This window comes from Loxodonta africana, chromosome 7 (assembly GCF_030014295.1).
Source record: "Loxodonta africana isolate mLoxAfr1 chromosome 7, mLoxAfr1.hap2, whole genome shotgun sequence".
Lineage (NCBI taxonomy): Eukaryota > Metazoa > Chordata > Mammalia > Proboscidea > Elephantidae > Loxodonta > Loxodonta africana.
The window spans coordinates 92,820,225-92,844,083 of NC_087348.1; the positions used below are offsets into that span (position 1 = coordinate 92,820,225).

At 45.8% G+C, this 23,859-nt stretch overlaps 1 protein-coding gene across 21 annotated transcripts in view; it reads right to left on the bottom strand.

Moving 5' to 3' along the window:
- GDPD5 (glycerophosphodiester phosphodiesterase domain containing 5) overlaps positions 1-23,859 on the bottom strand; it is a 107,317-nt gene that overhangs the window by 47,064 nt on the left and 36,394 nt on the right. For 11 of the 21 annotated variants that reach the window (XM_023538928.2, XM_023538925.2, XM_064288705.1 and 8 more), the window contains one exon: positions 13,383-13,466. The exons of 2 other annotated variants lie outside the window; for them this stretch is intronic. The gene's annotated coding sequence lies outside the window, so the exon portion shown is untranslated. Of the gene's footprint in view, positions 1-275; positions 362-13,382; positions 13,467-13,821; positions 13,947-23,859 lie in introns of all 21 variants that reach the window. 8 more of the 21 variants (XM_064288706.1, XM_064288703.1, XM_023538922.2 and 5 more) reach the window with 3 other exon arrangements.

Genomic DNA, 23,859 nt, shown 5'->3' on the forward strand with positions numbered 1-23,859 from the left:
TCACATGGGGTCACTATGGGTCAAAATTGACTTGAGAGCACCCAATAACAACAACTATGCCACCATCAGGTTGTTATTATTGTCACTGTACCATTTTACAGGTGAGCAGCTTGGATCTCAGAGCAAAAAAATGACTTGCCCAAAGATGCACAGCTGTGAGGACTGTCATGCCTCAACCCCTGATCTGTGGGGCTCCCGAAACTGGAAGCCACGTTCTATACCAGGCCCTGTCCCGGGCCCTGGAGACAACTGTGAACAGGACAGACACCACGAACCTCTCAGGACCGGCATGGGGAACAGGTACTGACTGTCCGCCAGGCACATTCCAAGTGCTTTCCACATGTTAACTGTAACAACAACCCTAGAAAGAATTACCATTTTTAAACTGAGATACTATAAAATTCACCCTTTTAAAGCGTACAATTCAGTAGTTTTTAGTAATTACAAAATTATGCAATAATCACAACTATCCAATTCCAGAACCTTTTCATCACCGCAACCAAAAACTCCGTATCCGTTAGCAGCCACTTCCCATTTCCCCCAGGTAACCACTAATCACTTTCTGTCTCTATGGATTTGCCTATTTTGGACATTTCATATAAACAGAATTATGCAATCTATGGCCTTTTGTGTCTGGCTTATTTCAATTAGCACAATGTTTTCAAAGTTCATCCATGTTGTAGCATGTATCGGTACTTCCTTAATTTTTATGGCTGAGTAATATTCCATTGGATGGACATATTACATTTCGTTTCTCCACTCATCAGTTGATGGATATTAGGGTTGTTTCTACCTTTTTGGCTATTCTGAATCATACTGCTATGGACATCCATGTACAAGTTTTTTCGGGAATGTGTGTTTTTATTTCTCTTGGGTATATAACTAGGAGTGGAATTGCTGGGTCATGTGGCAGTTCTACATTTAACCTTTTGAGGGACTGCCAAACTGTTTTCCAAAGTGGCTATATCATTTTCCTTTTCCAAAGTACGCTCATTATCCTAGATGAGAAGTCTGAAGCATCAGAAGATGTGTTTACTTGCTGAAGGTTACACAGTCAGAACTAATATTCAGGCAGCCTGGCACCAGGGGGCTTATTTAAGCCTGAGGCTAGCAAACTCCTTTATGGCTTGCAAGCTAAGAATAAATTTTACATTTGTAAATGGTTAGAAAAAAAATAAATAAAAGGAAGAGGACAATTTTGTAACATATGAAAAACTATATGAAATTCAAATTTCAGTGCACATAAATAAAGTTTTACTGGAAAGCAGCCACACTCATTCATTTACATATCGTCTATGGCTGCTTTCATTCACTACAACAGCAAAGGTAAATAGTTACATGGAGACCGTGTGGCTTGCAAAGTCTAAAGTATTTCTGATCTTTTACAGAGACAGTTTGCTGACCTCTGCAACGACTGAGCTGTCATAGCTCCTGAGCCAGTGCTCTAAGTGCAGCGTGGGATGGAGAAAAGGGAGGCTGGGGGCACTTAACATGGTACAGGGAGATCCAGGGCATGCTTCCTGGAGGCAGCCCTGAGCTGAGGTCTATAAGAGGAACAGCCCCTAAGAGGCCACTCTCTAAGTGCCTCGGTGGCTGCACCGGAAAGCCAAACTGGGCTACTTTCCACCTCTTGGCCCCACCCAGGGCCTCTGCCTACAACATCCCCCTCCCTGCCCTCCGCCAAATGTAACCTCAGCACTGGGATTACAGCTTCCAGTCTAAAGAAGAAGATGCATTAGGGGCTTGCCGGGAATATCGACTGACCCGGAGCCTCTTAATTGCTGGGAATCTTGTCTAGTACAACCGCTTCCCAGTGGCTCCCTGGGGAGGAATGTGGAATATGGTGCAGCTGCTCAGGGCTCTCCCAGCCGAGCCCAGTGCTCAGGGGACTCTGTGGGCTGGGGAAAGCTCTGGGGGCGCTGGGGAGGCCTTGAGTGCATGTAAGGGGATGCTCTTGGCTTCACTCCACTGTACTCCCAAGGTTTGGGAAGCTTCATGTGCCCACACACATTCACAAACTTTCGGAAGGGGTAGAAGGCAGGAGTCCAAAGCAAGGGGGACCCCGAATACCCACCAGATTAGGGCCTCCACTGTCAGATCGCTGCTTACCATCCCAGGAAGGGAGGAGGCAGACGATGTGTAGAAAGAAGCCTGGATTCATTGTGCCTCAGCCACTGTTATGGATTGAATTATGTCCCCCCAAAATATGTGTTATAAATCCTAACCTTTATGTCTGTGGTTATAATCCCATTTGGAAATGGGTTGTCTTTGTTATGTTAATGAGACAGGATTAGTGTAGGGTGTATTTTGAGTCAATCTCAATAGCGCTTTAGCTGAAAGTTTACAGCTCAATTTCTCTTACAAAAATTTATACACATACTGTTTTGTGACATTAGTTGCAATCCCCACAATGTGACAGCACACTCCCCCTTTCCATCCTAGGTTCCCTGTGTTCATTTGACCAGTTCCTGTCCCTTCCTACCTTCTCATCCTGCTTTTGGACAGGAGCCCCCCATTTGGTCTTGTATATCTGATTGAACTAAGAAGCACGTTCCTCACATGCATTATTTTTTGTTCTATAGTCCTGTCTAATCTCTGTCTCAAGAGTGGGCTTCAGGAATGGTTTCAGTTCGGGGTTAACAGTGCATCCGGGGGCCATAGTTTTGAGGGTTCCTCCAGTCTCTGTCAGACCATTAAGACTGGTCTTTTTACCAGAATTTGAGTTCTATTCTACATTTTTCTCCTGCTCTGTCTGGGACCCTTCTATTGTGTTCCCTGTCAGGGCAGTCATGGGTAGTAGCCGGGCACCATCTAGTTCTTCTGGTCTCAAGCTGGTGGAGTCTCTGGTTCATGTGGTCCTTTAGTCCTTTGGGGAGTTAATCTCTTTTGAGATATAAAAGAGATTAAACAAGCAATCAAAAAGCAGAGATGAGGGGAGAGAGATTCCAAGCCACATGAAAATCACCCAGAAGCAGAAGCTCAGAAGAGACAAGGATCTTCCTCCATAGCTGACAGAGAGAAAAAACCTTCCCCTAGAGCCAGCACCCTGAATTTGAACTTCTAGCGTCCTAAACTGAAAAACTAAATTTGTTTGCTAAAGCCATTCACTTGTTATAGCTGCACTAGGTAACTAAGACAACTACAGACTAGCTCTGTGACTGGAGTCACTTACGGCCCTTCCCTGAGCTTGTTTTTGAATCTGTAAAGTGGGGTAACAGCCAGTGCCTTGACTTCTGCAGGAGACCAGATGAGGTGGGAGTGGGAGATAAGGAGCATGGCACTGCCATGACTGAGGGACAGCAGGTGGACATTCTGCTAACAGGAGAACCCACACCCAGGTTCCCCTGCCTTCATCTTCCTTTCCCAGGATTTTCCTGACCCGGGGACTGACCTCCACATGTCCTCTGCCCTACCTTCCTCCCATCCCCACCCCCCCCACCCCCATGACTAAGCATTACAACACCCCCGGGAATGGAAATTCCACTTCAAATCTGCAAAAGGGGGAAGTAGAACTGTGTGTGCGTCACACCTCAACCCAGCCCAGGACTCAGATTATTCTAGATCTTGGCATCTCCTCTCCCCCAGGTAGATTTTCATACCGTCGTACTGTCAAGACATCTTTGGGAGGTGGACCCATTCTCTTTCCTCTGCATGTTCTCCTGGAGCTGTCACATCCACTCCCATAGCTTCAGTTACCAGGTGCTGCTAAAGCTACCCAATCACCACCTCTCATTGACATAGCTGTGGCTCCTGGCTGTCTCCCAGGAGTGTCATCAGACCCTGCAGACCAGCATGGCCAAACTGACCTCCTTGACATTTTTTCACCATCCCCTTGGCCACACCCTTGGTCCAGACCTCATGGCTCCCCTGGACAGGAAATCCTCTCTAGCCTGCCATCTCAGACCCCACCTGCAGTGAGAGTGAGCTTTTTAAAATGCAAATGAGCAGGATTTGGCCCCCACAATTCCTCTAGCCTCACCTTCCCAGTCCTTGCTGTTCGTTTAGCTAGTTAAAACCACCTTATCCTGGTGGCCCAGTGGTTAAAGCATTTGACTGCTAACTGAAAGGTTGGTGGTTCGAAGCCACCAGCTGCACCACAGGAGAAAGCTATGGCAGTCTGCTCCTGAAAAGCTTACAGTCTAGAAAACCCTATGGGGCAGTTTTACTCTATCACCTGGGGTTGCTATGAGTTGAAAACCGACTAAAGGGCATCAAACAACAATAATCCTTCAAGGCTCAGCTCAGATATAACCTCTTCCAGGAAACCTCCTTTCAGTGCTCAGGTTTGGTTAGAGGTCTCCCTGGTCTCCCATAGGCCTGCATGTTCCTCCTTGCCTGGGCACCCTGTGTGAACACTGTTGACACGCCTGGCTCCCCCTCTGGACTGGGCCTAGGAGTGACATCCATGACCTCAGTGACTAGCACAGGGCAGGTTTCCAGGGCCATACTTCAGAGGCCGGAAGTTCTGCTAATAGAGGTGTGCTGCATTGCTCAGAGGCTGGGCAGTCAGGAAAGGCTCCAGGAGGCCAGGCTCTCCACCCTTCCCCCACTGGCCCATTACCTCTACCTTCCTCTTGGGACTAACAGCATTACTAAGGACCAATGATTTCTCCAACACACCTCCCAGGGCGGCTGTTATCAGCCGAGTTCCTGAAAAATGCCCTGCCTGAGTCCCTGCTGGCTCCAGGACAACAAAATCTCTCACTTCTGAGTCTGGTGTTTGAGGCCCCTCCCCAACACAAAGTCCTGTTTTCTGTCAGAAATACTGACCCTCTCTGGGAACTTCCAAAGCCTCCTGTTTGCACAGGGATGGGCCTTCCAAGAGTCTGCAGATGAGGCAGAGGGGCACCTGCTGAGGAGCGGAAGCAGGCTGTGGGGGGTGGGCCCACGCCTCCTGGGGCGCTCCCCTGCTCCTCCTGCCTCCCATGATCTGTTACCAGGCTGCCGGGCTCTCACAGACCATGCTGCCTCTGGCCCTAAGCCCAGTGGAAAGATCTGGGGCTGGGTGTCACGGCGGGGCCTGGTTCTCTCAGCCGACTTGCTGCATGACCTAGGGCCTTACTTTACCATCTGAGAGTTGGGGACTGGATGGGGCGACACATAAAGGTGCCCAGGTCTGCAATAAAGGGGAATGAAGTCCTGATACATGCTACAACATGGAGGAACTTGAAAACATTATGTTAAGTGAAAGAATTGTTATTAGTTACTGTTGAGTCAGTTCCAACTCATGGCGACCTCATGTGTGCAGAGTAGAACAGCTCCAAAGGGTTTTCAAGGCTGTGACTTTTTGGAAGCAGATTGCCAAGCCTGTCTTCTGAGGTGCCTCTGGGTGAGTTCGAACCAACCTAGTAGCTGAGCGATTAACTGTTTATGCCACCATAAAATACCATATATTGTATTCAGGTGAACTGTGCAGAATAGATAAATCCATATAGATAGAAAGTAATGAGCAATGGCCTAGGATCCCTGGTGGTGCAGTGCTTAAGATCTCAGCTGCTAACCAAAAGGTCGGCAGTTTGAATCTATCAGCCACTCCTTAGAAATCCCATGGGGCAGTTCTACTCTGCTCTATAGGGTCACTATGAGTCAGAATCAACTCAATGGCAATGGGTTTGGGTTCTTTTGGTATAGTCCTGGGGAAAGGAGCCCTGGTGACGCAGTGGTTAAGTGCTCAACGACTAACCAGAAGGTCAGTGTTTCGAACCCACCAGCCGCTCTACAGGAGAAAGATGTGGCAATTAGCTTCTGTAAAGATTACAGCCTTGGAAACCCTATGAGGCAGTTCTACTCTGTCCTATAGAGTCACTATGAGTCAGAATCAACTTGATGGCAATGGATTTGGTTTGGTTTTTTAGGCCTGTGGAGGTTGGGGAAAAAGGTGAGTAACTGCTAATGGGCACAGGTTTCTTTCTGGGGTGACGAAAATGCCCTAAAATTGAATGTAGTAATGGCTGTATAACTATGTGAATATACTAAGTGAGTTCTGCACTTTCAATGGGTAAATTGTATGGTATGCAAATTCTATTTCAATAAGGGCGTTATCAAAAAAAAGTGCCTATGTCTGGAAGTTAGTTGAAGAGCATCTGTACTGGTTGTGGAGGTGCTGTGGCCAGGAGCGGCTGTACCCAGAGCAGTCAATGGCCTGGGGACCTCGGCTATACCTGGGCCCACTCCATTCCTGCTCAGGCCTGGTTCTCCAGGGCTCTCAGCTTCTAGGAACTACTCCATTCCCTTCCACAGATCTCTTTCTTTGCTCAAGCTAACCTGAATTTTTTCTGTTGTTTGCAGCCAAAAACTTTGACTGCTACAAGGATATTGTTTTTCCTGTATTTTACTGTGTTTCCAGTTCTTAGCAGGTTGTAAGCACTCAATCAGTATGTGCTCAGCAAATGGATGAATGAATATATGTATGGTGTTATTACTATTAATTGCAGTAGTTAGTATTGTTGTGCTACCACTTGCTAGTTCGGTACCATGCTGAGCATCATTCATGTATTATGTCCTGATGACAACCTTCTAAAGCAGAGGTCAATAGTTTCATTTTAAAGATGAAAAAATATGGGCCCAAGAGGTTAGATGATTCACCAAGGCCAAAAAGCTAATTGTGGAAGAGTCAGGATTTGAACCCAGGACTGCTGACTATAAAGCTGGGTCTTTCCGTGGCACCAGTCCCAGAACGAAGGGTCTGCCAGCATTTAACCGTCTTCCATGGCTGTGCCAGCCACAGCATCTGCCTAACTGCAAACTGTACTTCAAAGGGCCAAGCTCAATATTTTAGCTGGCACTAGGGGAGTGGGGGCAGGGAGTGAGGCCAGGAACCTGGGGGAGGAAAAGGAAAAAACCCCAAAAGGTGCCAGGGCTGGAGGGTGGGGTGGGGTCCTGACTGCTCCTCTCCAGCAGCCTGCCAGGGCCCCAGGAGACAGGCAGGGCACGCATGCGGTAGGAGGAAAGCATCACCTTCTCCTTGACCATGGCTGCCCTCACTGATCGTCTGAGGCTGAGCTCAGCCACCAGCAGGCTGGGTGAACTCTACAAGACTCTGGCCTTGGTTTTCCCTTTTTTTTTTTTTTTTTTTTTATCATGGGAGGGTTCAACATCGGATGATCTCCAAGGGCCTTTCCAGCATTCGACTTCTAAAGCCCTTTAACCACTTGCTCTCTCCCCATCCCCAGGTGGAAAGCAGACATGGGGCTGCTCAAAGAGGATAGAAGGACAAATTCCACATTCCTTCTTGGTGTGACTGAGGAAAAGCCCCACTATTTCCAGAGCTGGGAGCCCTGAACCCACCACTGGCTCACTGTGTGGCCTTGGACAACTCCCTGGCCTTCTCTTTTGGGTTCCAGTTTTCACCTGGGATTAGGGTAACCAACCATCCTGTCTGCCCAGGGCTGTGGGCTATCAGTGCTAAAAGTGGGACAGCGCCAGGTAAACCAGTGTTAGTCCCTTCCAGGACCCTGTCCATAACAAAGGTGAAAGCTGCAAAAAGGCCAGAGACAAAGCTAGACACCTGGTCATCCTGATCCCCGGCCAGGGCTCTGCCTCTGCCCAGGTGTTCCCACTATCTTTGATAGGGACCAAGGTGTAACCATGCAATGGCCTCGATAACTCACAAACACCGAGAACCCCAAACTTCATTAGTGTAAAACCCAAGGCATGGAAGGTTCAGGGCCACAGTGACCTCCCCCAGTATTCAGGGAATATGTTGGAGCTTGGCCAAGGCCTCCTCCCATCTCACTGCTTCCCTGTCTCCTGCTCCCACCTTGGCTCTGGAGCCATTCTGCCTATCCTTGCCTTTTCTCAAAGTCCAAACCTCTCACCCAGGCATCAAGGCCTGGCAAATTCCCACTCATCTTTCAGGGCTGAGAAAGGATAGCCCTCCTCCAGGAAGCCATCCCTGACTGAGTCAGAGTCTCTTCTGGATCCAACCTGTGTTTCCTCAAGTCCCAGCACTAAGCACCATGTGGAGGCTTCCTGGAGAAGATGGGCTCTAAGCAGAATTCAGAAATAACGAAGGATTTGTTCTCCTACAAAGGGCATTCTAGGTAGGGAGGCAGCAGAGGCAAACCCTGAGCATCAAGAAGAGGGAGTGAGCAGGGCCTCTTCCAAGGCAGGGGCATCCCCAGGCTCCAGTTTGGAACTCAGCCAGCAAGTTACATCTCAGTTTGGATTCCACCCAGTGGTGGGGTGTGTAGCTAACCTTCTCCTCCCTCCTGGGGTCCAGGGGCAGTAGTGCCTCTCCCAACCAGCTTACCAGGTGGGCCTCTTCCCAAAATAAAGACAGGAAACCCATGCCTATAAAACAAATCTCTGGAGCCAAGGCTGGAGCTAGATGTGGGGAGGACAAGGGCTGATTCTGAGACTTCCCACTCACTGAGGTTTGTGAAAAACCTGGAGAAATATGGGATCAACCAACCCCAGACCCTTCACTGCACACCAGCCTTCCACAGTCAGCTTTCAGAGAGTGCTCACGGGTTTAATACAGTTTTTGTTGCACGGGCATCATTAGATGGCTTGAATTGAAAGATTTAGGCTGCCACCACCTTACTGTGTGACCTTGGGTAAGTCTCTCCACGTCTCCGGGCCTCAGAGAAAGCCCTAGATTCTAATGAAATCAGAAGACCTATTCCAGCAAAAAGAAGCCCTGGTGGTGCAACAGTTAAGCACTCAGCTGCTAATCCAGAGGTTGGCGGTTTGAGCCACACAGCGGCTCTGTAGGAGAAAGACCTGGCGATCTTTTTCTATAAAGACTCCCACGGAACCCGCTGCCGTCGAGTACAGCCAAGAAAACCCTACGGGGCAGTTCCGCTCTATCACACGGAGTCATTCTGAGTTGGAACCAATTCAAAGGCACCCAACAACAACAACAGGGCAGGAAGGAAGTCTTCATAGCTAGGCAACTGCCAGTGGAGAGCGGCTGAGGAAGGAGGTGCCAGGGAAGGAGGGAAGGTAGAGGCCTCAGAGCTAAAGAGACCAGGTGGGCCAGAACTCCCCCATCCCACCATCATGCCTGCCCATTCTTTGGGGAAAAGGCACACAGTGGGTGAGGCTGGGGCTCAGCCGGAATCCTCAAAGAATCAATCATACCCTAGTTAGGGTCATTATTAATCTCTTTCCATGGTGATGCCAGGCCTCCTGTTTACCTACCACTTACGTCCCAAGAGCCCGCTGATTGCTCTTTCTCCTGGGATGAGGCTGGCCAGGCCCAGAGGTCAAGGATAGTGGACCCTCTCTGGCGGGCCAGCTTCACCCAGCCGGTGGGCTCTCCAGTTCTTTGGACCCTCTTGGCTGCTTCTCCAAGTGAAAGGGCTGCTTCCTCCCCTGTACTGCAGCCTCCCGGTGGTGCCATCTGTCCCAGATCTGAGGTTCTTGAGCTCATTCAGAAAATGTTTAAGGAGCTTCCACTCTGTGCCAGGCACTGCGTGGGGCTGTGAGGGATTCCTAGAGAGTCAGACACAACCTTCCTTTCCAGGAGAAGACAACCTAATTGTAGCAATGGCAGCTACAACAATGGTAGCAACATGCATGTGCTTTATGGTTTACAAAGAGCCTCCACGTGCATCATCTCGCTGAGGCATCACTCCAGCTCTGCAGGTAAGTACCAAGACCCCCATTTTATAGATGAGGAGCCTGAGGTTGGTGGAGGTCAGAATTTGCCCAGCCCCTGGCTGAGAATCAGGTGTCCTCGCTGTTCATCTTGGCTCTGTCTGCTGAGCTCCCCCTCAATTAAGGCCCCTGGAGGACAGACCTGCATATTTGGGATGACTCTGGGGTCACAGGCTGCACAGGAACCAGACTCAGGGCCCTGCCCAGGGAACAGGTTCCTTCCTTCCTTCCCAGGTCAGGGCCACCAGCTTGGGCTGAGTAGTCATCAAGAGAGCAGAGCTTTAGCATCTCAGAACTCAAAATCTCAGCTGCAAACTCCCCAAACCAGAGTCTTAGAAACTCACCTCACCCCAGACTCATGCAATCATAGAATCCTAGAATAATCCAACTAGGATCTTAAAAAACACACACACACAAAACCAAACCTGTTGCCATCAAGTTGATTCCAACTCATAGTGACTCTACAGGACAGAGTAGAACTGCCCCATAAGGTTTCCAAGAAGTGGCTGGTGGATTCGAACTGCCAACGTTTTGGTTAGCAGCTGAGCCCTTAACCACTGTGCCACCAGGGCTCCACTAGGATCTTAGAACTATCCAATCCTTAGATTTCAGACTACTGAGGTCATAAAATGTCAACAGCTGGAAAGACCTGGAGCCATTCCATCCAGCCTCCCTTTCCACTGGGGAATCCCTTTGCATAGCTTCTTGCTGTTCCCCAGCTGAGCCTCTTGCATAGGTTCATATACTGCCAGTGACAGGGCCCTCCCTCCTTAACTCTAGGGCCCTTTAAGCAGCCAGGACTGCTGGAAGGACATCCTGAGAGAACTAACTGCACACCCCCACCCCTGCCCTCACCCACCTTCCCCACTGGCCCTGATGGGCTCTCCCAGGAGCAGAAAGCAGATACCCCCAAGGCCTCTGGCTGTGCCTGAAGGGCTGGCCTGGGGGCCTGGTGAGGGGAGGAGACTCTGGCCCTCAGTTGACACAATGTTCCCCTCCCAGGAGCCCTGTGATTCAGTCACTAGGGACCAGGGTGGCTTTTTCCAGTGCCTCTCCCTAGGTCCCAGGGAAGGGGGGCCTCCCACAGGGAAGGAGGAGGATAAGCAGGAGGAGGAGGAAGCTGAGTCTGGCAGAGACTTGTGCTGAGCAAACTTGTCTCGGCCCAGTTTTCACCCCCTGAGGGAATGGGGAACAACGATTTATTTTATTTATTTATGTAAAATAGCGGAGTTATTATACAAACAGGCTTCCCAAGCAGGGCCTGGGGATGGGAAGAGAAGCAAGTCCTACCATTTAAGGAATCTTCTCTTTCTTCCTTCCCGTTACAACTACCTCTCTAGCCTCACATCCCCCTGCTCCAAGCACACCACCCTACTCAGCTTTCCCACCTTCCTGCCTTTGCTCAGTCAGGACCCTCTGCCAGGAAAGCTCTCCCACCCCCACCCACCCATCCAAATCCTGTCTATCTTAACAGATGCACCCTCTGCAAGCTTGATCTGATTCCCCCATAGCAGCCTCCTCCCTTTGTGCTCACATCATCTGGCAGAGCTCTCAGACGTGATCACAGTCCTCTGCGCACGGTAATTATCTGCTTCCGTGGTTGCCTGCCCCCAGACAGTAGGCAGCCCCAGGTTGAGACTTCTGATCCACCTAGCCCAGTTTTATCAGAGACCCACAGCATCTGTAGCCCTGTGCTGGGTGATGGGGACAAGAGATGTCCCAGACTCTGTTCCTACTCAAGTAGTCACTGTGTAGGGGATCAAAAGACACAGCCCGTGTTCTTCACACTGGGCCTGGCACTAAGGAAGTACTCATTTATTTAGCAGTTGGACTCCCTGGGGGGTGCAAAGGGTGAAGTGCTCTACTACCCAAAATGCTGGTGGCGCAAACCCGCCCAGAGGCACCTTGGAAGAAAGGCCTGGTGATGTACCTTTGAGAAATCAGCCATTGAAAATCTTATGGAATGCAGTTCTACTCTGATACACGTGGAGTTGGCCGTGAGTCAGAACTGACTCAGTGGCAGCTGGTTTGTTTTGGTAAAGCTGCTCATGGTGCTGCCATAAGTCAGAATCAACTGTAGGGCAACTGGTTCAACTGTTTGTTTTTTGTCTGTTTGTTTGTTTTTAAAGCTGATTAAGTGCAGGAAGGAAGGAAAGAAGGAACAAATCGGAGCATTTTAAACCACACAGCAGCATAGTTACTTCTGAGCCTGGTTCAGTTTTGCCACTCGAGCTGAATATTACCCTTTTCCCAATTTACAGAAAAAATTACGTTGCTAAAAAAAAGGCTCCCATAAATTTTTCTTACACCTCTGATGTCTGTTGTCACTTTTCCGTACCAGATCTAGTGTGAGAGGACCTCAGATTTAGCTCAAAATACTGATTTCGTCACTGGCATTTACATTCTCTCTTCTTCCTGGTGTTAACCAGAGAGCAGTCCCTCAGCTCCCAAACAAGCCTGGGATCCTGGGGCCTGAACTTTCCTTCCTCTTTTTCAGATTTCCAGGCTCCTCTTTAGGGACCAAGGAAAACTCCCGTGGTTGAAAGCTGCGGAAGAAAGTTGTGCCCCAGGAGTTGGCCAGCCCAGCACACCTAGAAGGTTCATGCCAATTCCATAGTTCAAAAGCCACCAATTCCACCATGTGTCATGCACTCCTTTAGCTGAAACATCATTTTCTCTAGGCTTTTCTCTTAAAATACTAATCCCTTCCTTGGAAATCGAGAAAACTCAGTTGAATACTTGGCTCATGTGCATGTGAAAGCTGGGCAATAATTAAGGAAGACCGAAGAAGAACTGATGCATTTGAATTATGGTGTTGGCAAAGAGTACTGAAATGCCATGGACTGCCAGAAGAACAAACAAGTCTTGGAAGGAGTACAGCCACAGCGTTCCTTGGAGGTGAGGATGGGGAGACTTTGTCTCACGTACTTTGGACATGTTATCGGGAGGGTCCAGTCCCCGGAGAAGGACATCATACTTGGTAGAGGGTCAGTAAGAAAGAGGGAGACCCTCAAGGAGATGAATTGAATTGACACAGTGGCTGCAACAATGGGCTCAAACACAGCAACAACTGTGAGGATGGCATAGGACCAGGCAGTGTTTCTTTCTGTGGTGCACAGGGTTGCTACAATTTGGAACCAACTCAACGGCGCCTAACAACAACTAAAACCAAAAACCAAACCCAGTGCCATCGAGTCAATTCCGACTCATACCGACCCTATAGGACAGAGTAGAACTGCCTCAGAGAGTTTCCAAGGAATGCCTGGTGGATTCGAACTGCCAACCGTTTGGTTAGCAGCTGTAGCACTTAACCACTATGCCACCAGGGTTTCCAACAACAACTAAGGGTGTAAATCATAGTGGTTAGGAATGCGCACCAAGAGCCAGCCTGCCCTGGTTAGAAACCCAGCTCTACCTCCACTTACTTAACTGAGAAGCTTTCTTAATGCCTCTATCCCTCAGTTTCCTCATCTATAAAGTGGCAATAATAGCACCAGCCTCATGGCCTGCTATGAGGATTAAATGAGTTCGTGCACGTAAGGTGCTTAGACAAGTACCTTATACACTGTGCTAAGCAAGAGAAAGCTCTACTCAGAGCTTCAGGGTTTTTTTTTTTTTTGTCCATAAAATGGGATAACAATCCCTATTTCCCTGATGTTTTTTCATAAACTGTAAAGTGCTGCCCCCATGGGAGAGGCTGGCATTGTTTTAGAACCCAGTGGACTGCTTTCTGCAGCCTGCCTCTAACTCTTTTCTCCCTCCCTCCTTTTTTTCTTTACCTGGAAGAATGTACCAGTGGCTGTGAGCTGGGCTCCCAGGGGTGTCCTGTCCACAGAGGCAGTGATGTCACTTCACAGGGAGAGCTGAGGGGACAAGGGGACAAACCCAGTCAGGTCAGTTGTCAGTCTACCCTGCCTTCTGTGTGAACCCCTGCTCTATGCCCACCCTATGCTGGCTGTGGAGCCCAGGGATGGGTCACACCTAGTCCTGCCCTGGGGGAGCCCCTCAGCTGGCAGGTGAGCCAAGTAAACACATGTGATCCAATCCTGGCCATGGGCCCCGGAACACGCAATCCCCGTGTCCACACAAGCTGCCCGCAAACCAGCCCCAACCCCAAACCCAGTTCAACCTGCTCTCTGAATCATTCTTGCTCCTTTTCAGGACCCATGGGAAGTGGTCCCAGGCCCAGACACCCTGGGGCTAAACCTGGGGCTGTACCTGGCTCCTGGGGGGCAGAGGCCATTTCATGTTGCCCAGGGACCTGCTTCTCTGGAGGTAGCCGCCAAACCAGCTCTTCTTCTAAAGCAGCCGCTGAGGGAGGGCCAGTGGGCTGGAGGCGGGATCTGGGGCACCACAATTATGTGTCTGAGTTCTGACTCACACACCTCCTCCCCCATCACCAGCTCCTACAGCCAGCAGGGCAGCCCCCTGCCCGGGAACTAGAGGAGAGATGGCACTGACAGGCCATGGTACCAGCAGACCCAGGGGCTTCCAGGTCAGCACTGTAGGCTGCTGTCACATTGCCTATGTTGGGGACACTGAGGCTAGCAGGGTCAGGGGTCTGTCCATGTCACCCAGTGCCAGAGGAGGAGTCAGGCCTGGGTCCCAGGCCTCCTGGTGCCCTACAGACCCAGGGCAGTGGCAGCTCAGGCCTGGTGCCGACCCTAGGGACCGTGTCTGCATGAGAACTCTTCCCCCAACCAGTCAGACCCTGGAGCCACACTCCTGTGAGAAATACACAGCCAAGACTCAGACCAGAGGTAGACAGACTGGGGCTCAGAGACTGCTTGGAAAAGACATCCAGCAGTGGAGAGTAAGACACCTGGGGCACCCCCAACCCTGCCTCTTTCCACTTCCAACCCCAAAGCGTCTCACAGTGCCCTGAATGTGCTGCACTTTGCCATTTGCAAAACATGCTTATTTCCTTTGTCTCCCACAACGATCCTAAGGCCTAAGTGACAGAGGGAATATAAACAGATCAGAACTTCTCAAACTTTAATGTGCACACACATCACCAGGGGAGCTTGTTAAAGTACAGTCTGACTCAGTAGGTTCAGGATGGGGCCTGAGATTCTGCATTTCTGATGAGCTCCCAGGTGATGTGATACTGCAGGTCCATGGGCCACAATTTGAATATTGAGGGCATAGTAGATAAGGGCAAGAGCGTTGGAGTCAATTTGCCCAAGTTAGAATCTTGGCTATTATTTACTGTGTCATCTTGGACATGTTACTTAACCTCTCTGTGACTCAGTCTCCTTATTTTTTTTTTTTTTTCTAGTATATACCAAAAAAACCAAACCTGTTGCCGTGGAGCAGCTGGTGGATTCAAACTACAGACGTTTTGGTTAGCAGCTAAGCTCTTAACCACTGTCACCTACCCCAGGGAATTAAATTAGTTAACATAGTTAACATATGTAAAACACTTAAAGTGATTATTATTATTATCATTACTTATCCAAATTTTAAACTGGAGGTTCTGATGAAGTATGAGAGCCCTGGTGGCGCAGTGGTTAAGTGATAAGGCTGCTAACCAAAAGGTCAGTCCTTCAAATCCACCAGCTGCTCCTTGGAAACCCTACTCTCTGACCCCTAGGATTGCTACAGGTTGGAAATGACTCCATGGCAACAGATTGGTGTTTTGGAAACCCTGGTGGCGTAGTGGTTAAGTGCTGTGACTGCTAACCAAAATGTCTGCAGTTTGAATCCACTAGGCACTCCTTGGAAACTCTATGGGGTAGTTCTACTCTGTCCCATAGGGTCACTATGAGTCGGAATCGACTTGATGGCAATGGGTTTTGGGATGAAGTATGATACATGCTACATGATGGACCCTGAAAACATTATGCTAAGTAAAAGAAGCCAATCACAAAAGACCACATATTATATGATTCCATTCATATGAAATATCCAGAACAGGGAAATGTCGAGAGAAAGATTAGCGGTTGCCTAGGGCAGGTGGAGGGGGGAACCCTGGTGGTACAGTGGTTAAGAGCTCAGCTGCTAACGAAAAGGCTGACAGTGCAAATTCAGCAGCTACTCCTTGGAAACCCTATTGGGGCAGTTCTACTCTGTCCTCCAAGGCTGCTATGACTCCACGGCAATGGGTATATTGGGGCGGGCTGGTGGCGGGGGAGGACCTAGGGGCATAAGAGGGCTTCTTTTTGGCGTGACGAAAATGTTCTAAAATCAACTGTGGTGATGGTTGCAGATATCTGTGAATATACTACAAACCCTTGAATTATACATTTTAAATGGGTGAATTGTGTGGCATGTGAACTATATCTAAATAAAGCTGTTAAAAAAAAAAAAAAGGAGGGTCTGAGGGGTGAACACACCCAACAAGGTGACTGGGCCAGAATTCAAGACAAAATCTCTTTTTTTTTTTTTTTTTGTGTTTTAGGTGAAAGTTTACAGCTCCAGTTAATTTCTCATACAAAAATTTATACGCACATTGTTATGAGGCCCTATTGCAATCCCTATAATCTGAGAGTACATTCTCCCTTTCCACCCTGGGTTTCCCATGTCCATTCAACCAGCTCCTACCCCTTTCTGCCTTCTCATTCTGCCTCCGGACAGGAGCTGCCCATTTAGTCTCGTGTACCTACTTGAACTAAGAAGCATACTATTCACGAGTATTATTTTATGTTTTATAGTCCAGTCTATGTCTGAAGAGTTGGCTTTGGGATGGTTAGTTCTGGGTTAACAGAGTCCAGGAGCCATGCGTTCTGGGGTTCCTCTAGTCTCAGTCAAACCATTAAGTCTGGTCTTTTTACGTGAATTTGAGTTCTGCACCCCACTTTCCTCCTGCTCCATCAGGGACTCTCTGTTGTGTTCCCTGTCAGGGTGGTCACTGATGGTAGCTGGGTACAATCTAGTTCTTCTGGTCTCAGGCTGGTGGGGTCTCTGGTTTATGTGGCCCTTTTGTCTCTTGGACTAATGTTTTCCTTGTGTCTTTGATGTTTTCTTTCTCCTTTGCTCCAGGTGGGTTGGGAACAGTTGATGCATCTTAGATGGGCACTTGCTAGCTTTTAAGACCCCAGACACCGCTCACCAAAGTGGAATGCAGAAAATTTTCTTAATAAACTTTGTTACGCCGACTGACCCAGGAGTCCCCTAAAACCATGGTCCCTAGGCTCCCGCCCCTGCTACTCTGTCCCTTGAAGTGTTTGGTTGTATTCAGAAAACTTCTTAGCTTTTGGTTTAGTCCAGTTGTGCTGACTTTCCCTGTATTGTGTGTTGTCCTTCCCTTCACCTAAGTCTTGAGTTCTTATAATAGTGGTCTCATACAATATTTGTGCTTTTGTGACTAATTTCACTCGGCATAATGCCTTCCAGATTTATCCACGTTATGTTTCACGGATTCATCGCTGTTCTTTATCGTTGCATAGTATGCCATTGTGTGAATATACCATAATTTGTTTATCCATTCATCTGTAGATGGGCACCAAAGTTGTTTCCATCTTTTTGCTATTGTGAACAGTGCTCCAGTGATCATGGGTGTGCATGTATCTATTCATGTGACGGCTCTTATTTCTCTAGGATACATTCCAAGGAGTGGGATTGCTGGATCATAGGGTACTTCTATTTCCAGCTTTTTAAGGAAGCGCCAAATCAATTTCCAAAGTAGCTGTACCATTTTACATTCCCACCAGCGGTGTATAAGTGTTCCAGTCTCTCCACAACCTCTCCAACACTTATTATTTTGTGTTTTTTAGATTAATGTTAGCCTTGTTGGGGTGAGATGGTATCTCATTGCAGTTTTGATTTGCATTTCTCTAATGGCTAATGATCATGGGCATTTCCTCATGTGTCTATTAGCCACCTGAATGTCTTCTTTGGTGGAGTGCCTGCTCATATCCTTTGCCCATTTTTTAATTGGATTATTTGCCTTTTTATTGTTGAGGTGTTGTGGTATCTTGTAGATTTTGGAGATTAGACCCTGATCAGGTAATATTTTTTTTCCCAGTCTGTAGGTTGTCTTTTCACTCTTTTGGGGAAGTCTTTTGATAAGCACAAGTGTTTTGATTTTTAGGAGCTCCTAAATGGGTTTTTAATTTTAATTATCTAGCTTCTCTTCTGGTGTTTGTGCATTGTGAGTTATGTTTTGTATCCTGTTTATGCCATGAATTAGGGCTCCTTGCATTGTGCCTATTTTTTCTTCCGTGATCTTTATCTTTTCAGATTTTATATTTAGGTCTTTGATCCATTCTGGGTTACTTTTTGTACGTGGTGTGAGGTATGGGTCTTGTTTCATTTTCTTGCAGATGGATATTCAGTTATGCCAGCATCACTTGTTAAAGGGACTGTCTTTTCCTCATTTAACGGACTTTGGGGGTTTGTCAAATATCAGCTGTTCGTAGGTGGATGAATTTACATCTGGATTCTCAATTCTGTTCCACTGGTCTATGTATATGTTATTGTACCAGTACCAAGCTGTTTTGTCTACCGTGGAGGTATAATAATTTTTTTTTTTTTATTATACCTCCACGGTAGACAAAGAGGTTCTAAAAATCAGGTAGTGTGAGGCCTCTCACTTTATGCTTCTTCGGTTATGCTTTACTTATCTGGGGCCTCTTCCCTTTGGATATGAACTTGGTGATTTGTTTCTCCATCTCATTAAAAAATGCCATTGGAATTTGGATCGGGATTGCATTGTATCTGTAGATCGCTTTGGTTAGAACTGACATTTTCATGATGTTGAGTCTTCCTATCCACAAGCAATGTATGTTTTTCCACTTACGTAGGTTTCTTTCAGTCTTGTAGTTTTCTTTATATAAGTCTTTTACGTCTCTGGTTAGATTTATTCCTAAGTATTTTATCTTCTTGGTGGCTATTGTAAATGGTATTGATTTGGTGACTTCCTCTTTGAAGTTCTCTTTGTTGGTGTAGAGGAATCCAACTGATTTTTGTATGTTTATCTTGTATCCTGACACTTTGCTGAAATCTTCTATTAGTTACAGTAGGTTTCTTGTGGATTCTTTGGGGGTTTCTGTATATAAGATCATATCACCTGCAAATAGGGACACTTTTACTTCTTCCTTACCAATTTGGATGCCTTTTTTTTTCTTTTTCTTGCCTTATTGCTCTGGCTAGGATGTCCACCACAATGTTGAATAAGAGTGGTGATAAAGGGCATCCTTGTCTGGTTCCCAATGCTTTCAGACTCTCTCCATTTAGGATGATGTTTGCTTGGTATAAATGCCCTTTATTATGTTGAGGAATTTCCCTTCTATTTCTATTTTGCTAAGAGTTTTTATCAGGAATGGGTGTTGGACTTTGTCAAATGTCTTTTCTGAAACAATTGATAAAATCATGTGGTTCTTTTGTTTGTTTTATTTATGTGATGGATTACATTGACTGTTTTTCTAATGTTGAACCATCCCTGCATACCTGGTATGAACCCTGCTTGGTCACGGTGAATTATTTTTTTGATATGTTGTTAAATTTTATTGGCTATAATTTTTTTCTTTTTTTAAAATTTTGTTTAAGTGAAAGTTTAGAGATCAAGTCAGTCTCTCACACAAAAATTTATATACATCTTGCTATGTACTCCTAGTTGCTCTCCTCCTAATGAGACAGCACACTCCTTCTCTCCACCCTGTATTCCCTGTGTCCATTCAGCCAGCTTCTGTCCCCTGTGCCTTCTCATCTTCCCTCCAGACAGGAGCTGCCCACATAGTCTCATGTGTCTACTTGAGCCAAGAAGCTCACTCCTCACCACTATTATTTTCTGTCTTATAGTCCAGTCCAATCCCTGTCTGAAGAGTTGTCCTTGGGAATGGTTCCAGTCTGGGGACCATGACTTCTGGGGTCCTTCCGGTCTCAGTCAGACGATTAAGGCTGATCTTTTTATGAGAATTTGAGGTCTGCATCCTGCTGCTCTCCTGCTCTATCAGGGATTCTCTGTTGTGTTCCCTGTCAGGGCAGTTATTGGCTAGAATTTTGTTGAGGGCTTTTGCATCTATGTTCATGAAGGATATTGGTCTGTAATTTTCTTTTTTTGTGGTGTCTTTACCTGGTTTTGGTATCAGGGTTACGCTGGCTTCATAGAATGAGTTTGGGAGTATTCCATCCTTTTCTATGCTCTGAAATACCTTTAGTAGTAGTGGTGTCCACTCTTTTCTGAAAGTTTGGTAGAATTCTTCAGTGAAGCTGCCAGGGCCAGAGCTTTTTTTTGGGCGGGGTGGTTTAATTACCTCTTCTGTCTCTTCTTCTGTTATGGGTTTATTTAGTTGTTCTACGTGTGTTAGTGTTAGTTTAGGTAGGTAGTGTGTTTCTAGAAATTTGTCCATTTCCTCTAGGTTTCCAAATTTGCTGGAGTACAATTTTTCATAGTATTCTGTTATGATTCTTTTCAATTTCAGTTGTGTCTGTTGTGATATCGCCCATCTCATTTCTTATTTGGGTTATTTACTTCCTCTCCTGTTTTTCTTTTGTCAGTTTGGCCAATGGTTTATCGATTTTGTTGATCTTTTCAAAGAACCAGATTTTGGTTTCATTAGCTCTTTCATTTGTTTTTCTATTCTCTATTTCATTTGTTTTTCTATTCTCTATTTCATTTATTTCTGCTCTAATTTTTATTATTTCCTTTCTTCTGGTGCCTGTGGGCTTCTTTTGCTGCTCTCTTTCTATTTGTTCGAGTTGTAAGGTTAATGTTTTGGTTTTGGCCCTTTCTTCTTTTTGAATGTGTGCATTTATTGCTATAAATTGACCTCCGAGAGCTGCTTTTGCTGTGTCCCAAAAGTTCTGGTAGACTGAGTTTTCGTTCTCATTTGATTCTGTGAATTTCTTTATTCCGTTCTTAATGTCTTCTATAACCCAGGAGTTTTTAAACAAGGTGTTGTTCAGTTTCCAAGTATTTGATTTTTTTTCTTGCTTTTTCTGTTACTGATTTCTACTTTTATAGCTTTATGGTCAGAGAAGATGCTTCATAATATTTCGATGTTTTGGATTCTTTTAAGGCTTTCTTTGTGGCCTAATACGTGGTCTATTCTGGAGAATGTTCCATGTGCGTTTGGGTGTCTATGAGATCAAGTTGGTTGACTGTGGCATTTAGATCTTCCATGTTTCTATTGAGCTTCTTTCTGGATGTTCTGTCCTTCACCGAAAGCAGTGTGTTAAAGTCTTCCACTATTATTGTGGAGCTGCCTATTTCTCTTTTCAATGCTGTACGAGTTTGTTTTAGGTATTATGGAGCCCTGTCATTGGGTGTGTAAATATTTATTATGGTTATTTCCTCCTGGTATGTTGTTGTTGTTGTTAGGTGCCATCGAGTCGGTTCCCTATGTACAACAGAACGAAACACTGCCAGGTCCTGTGCCATGCCCACAATCATTGTAATGCTTGAGCCCATCGTTGCAGCCACTGTGTCAATCCATCTTGTTGAGGGTCTTCCTCTTTTTCATTGACCCTGTACTTTACCAAGCATGATGTCCTTCTCCATAATGTCCAAAATATATAAGACGTAGTCTCACCATCCTTGCTTCTAAGGAGCATTCTGGTTGTACTTCCAAGACAGAATTTGTTCATTGTTTTGACAGTTCGTGGTATATTCAATATTCTTCCCCAACACCACAATTTAAAGGCATCAGTTCTTCTTCTATCTTCCTTATTCATTGCCCAGCTTTCACATGCATATGATGGAACTGAAAATATCATGGCTTGAATCAGGGACATCTTAGTCTTCAAGGCAACATCTTGGCTTTTCAACAGTTTAAAACGTCTTTTGAAACAGATGTGCCCAATGCAATGTGTCTTTTGATTTCTTGACTGCACTGCTGCTTCCATGGGTGTTGATTGTGGATCCAAGTAAAATGAAATCCTTGACAACTTCAATCTTTTCTCTATTTATCATGATGTTGCTTATTGGTCCAGTTGTGAGGATTTTTATACCTCCTGGTGCATTAACTCTTAACCATTATGTAGCGTCCTTCCTTATCCTTTGTGGTGGATTTTGCCTTAAAGTCTGTTTTGTCAGAGATTAATATTGCCACTCCTGCTCTTTTTTGATTGTTGTTTGCTAGATGTATTTTTTCCATCCTTTGAGTTTTAGTTTGTTTGTGTATTTGAGTCTAAGGTGTGTCTCCTGTAGGCAGCATATAGACAGATTCTTTTTTTTTTAATCCACTCTGCTGCTTTATCTTTATTGGTGCATTTAGTCCACTTACATTCAGTGTAATTACTGATAGGTATGAGTTTAGTGCTGTCATTTTGATGCATTTGTGTGTGTGTGTTGTTGACAGTTTTTCTGTTCCACTTGATTTTCTGTGCTGAGTTGTTTTTCATGTATTTTCTTTTCATCTTTTTTATTGTTGTTGATTTTGTATTTGCTGAGTCTTTAGGTTTTTCTCTTTTTTTTTATTTTGATGTGTAGGTTTGTTAGTTTCCTTTGTGGTTACCTTAATATTTACCTCTATTTTTCTAAGTTTAAACCAATCTTTTATTTCTTGATATCACCTTGGCTTCCTCCCTATATGAAAGTTCTATGACAACATTATTTAGTCCTTCTTCTTTGTTTTAATGTCATCATCTTTTACATATTGACATCTCTGTTTCCCTATTTTCAGTGGTTTATCTTTGTGGCTTCCTTATCTGGTTTGAGATCTGGTTGTTCTGTCCTGTGTTCTAGTCTTGGGTTGTTATCTGATGTCACTGATTTTCTAACCAAAGGACGGACTCTCCTTAGTATTTCTTGTAATTTTGGCTTGGTTTTTACAAATTCCCTTAACTTCTGTTTATCTGAAAATGCCCTAATTTCATCATCATATTTGAGAGACAGTTTTGCTGAATATATAATTCTTGGCTGACAATTTTTTTCCTTCAAGTCTTTATATATGTTATCCTATTGCCTTCTTGCCTGCATGGTTTCTGCTGAGTAGTCAGAGCTTAGTCTCATTGACTTTCCTTTGTGGATGGCTTTTCATTTATCCCTAGCTGCTCTTAAAATTCTATCTTTATCTTTGGTTTTGGCAAATTTGATTATGTCTTGGTGACTTTCTTTTGGGATCTACCCTGTGTGGGGTTCAATGACTTTCTTGGATAGATATCTTCTCATCTTTCATGATATCAGGGATGTTTTCTGCCAGCAAATCTTCAACAATTCTCTGAACTTTTTGTTATCCCCCCCGTGCTGGTACTCCAATCACTCATAGCTTATTCCTCTTGATACATTCCCACATAATTCTTAGGGTTTCTTCATTTTTTTTTTTAATTATTTTATTTGATTTTCCTCAAATAAATTGGTGTCAAGTGTTTTATCTTCAATCCTGCTAATTCTGACTTCCACTGCCTCAATTCTGCTCCTATGCTTTTCGACTGAGTTGTCTAATTCTGAAATTTTATTGTTAATCTTTTGGATTTCTGTTTGCTGTCTCTATGGATTCTTGCAGACTGTTAAATTTATCATTATGCTCTTACACAACCTTCTTAAGTTCCTCTATTGCTTTGCCTGTGTGTTCCTTGGCTTGGTCTGCGTTTTACCTGATCTCCTTCCTGATCTCTTGAAGAGTTCTGTATACTAGTCTTTTGAATTTTACCTCTGGTAATTCCAAGATCTTATCTTCCTCTGGGAGGTTTCTTGGTTCTTTGTTTTGGTCACTTGCTGAAGCCACCATGGTCTGCCTCTTTATGTGATTTTATATTGACTGTTGTCTCTGAGCCATCAATAAGTTATTATGTTTATTTTATGTTTGCTTACTGTGTCCTAGCTGCTTCTTTTGTTTTGTTCTTGTTTTGATATGCCCAAATAGGCTGGCCATATGTGCTACTTTGATTATTGGCACCTCTGAAGCTCTCATGTCCCATCACCGGGTGGTTGGAGCTATTACTAGGTATGTGAGCCCAGGAGTCCATTTACTTTTCTTGTGTGGATTCAGCTCAGGTGTCCAGGTCATCAGTCACTGAGTGTGTGGTGCAGGCTCTCACCTACAATCCTAGATACGCATGGCTACATAGGGGTGATTGGAGTAGGTACAGGTATCTGGCTGCATTAGGGGACTATGTTCTGAGCAAGGTAGGGGGCTGATAGCTGCCCTTGAGAGCCCAGGTAGAAGGCATGTCCCTGCTCCCTACAGCATGTAGGTGGGTGGGTTTTGCAGCCAAACTTTGGGCACCGAATGCTGTTGGCTGTAAGGACTGCGAGGCACTGCTTATTCTAGGACTCTTGTAGTAGGTGGCTAGGTGGAGTGGGTGAAACTACCAGTCCTCAGGTCCTAATGTGGGTAGGTGAGGGCCCTGCTTAATGGGCAGGGCGATGTC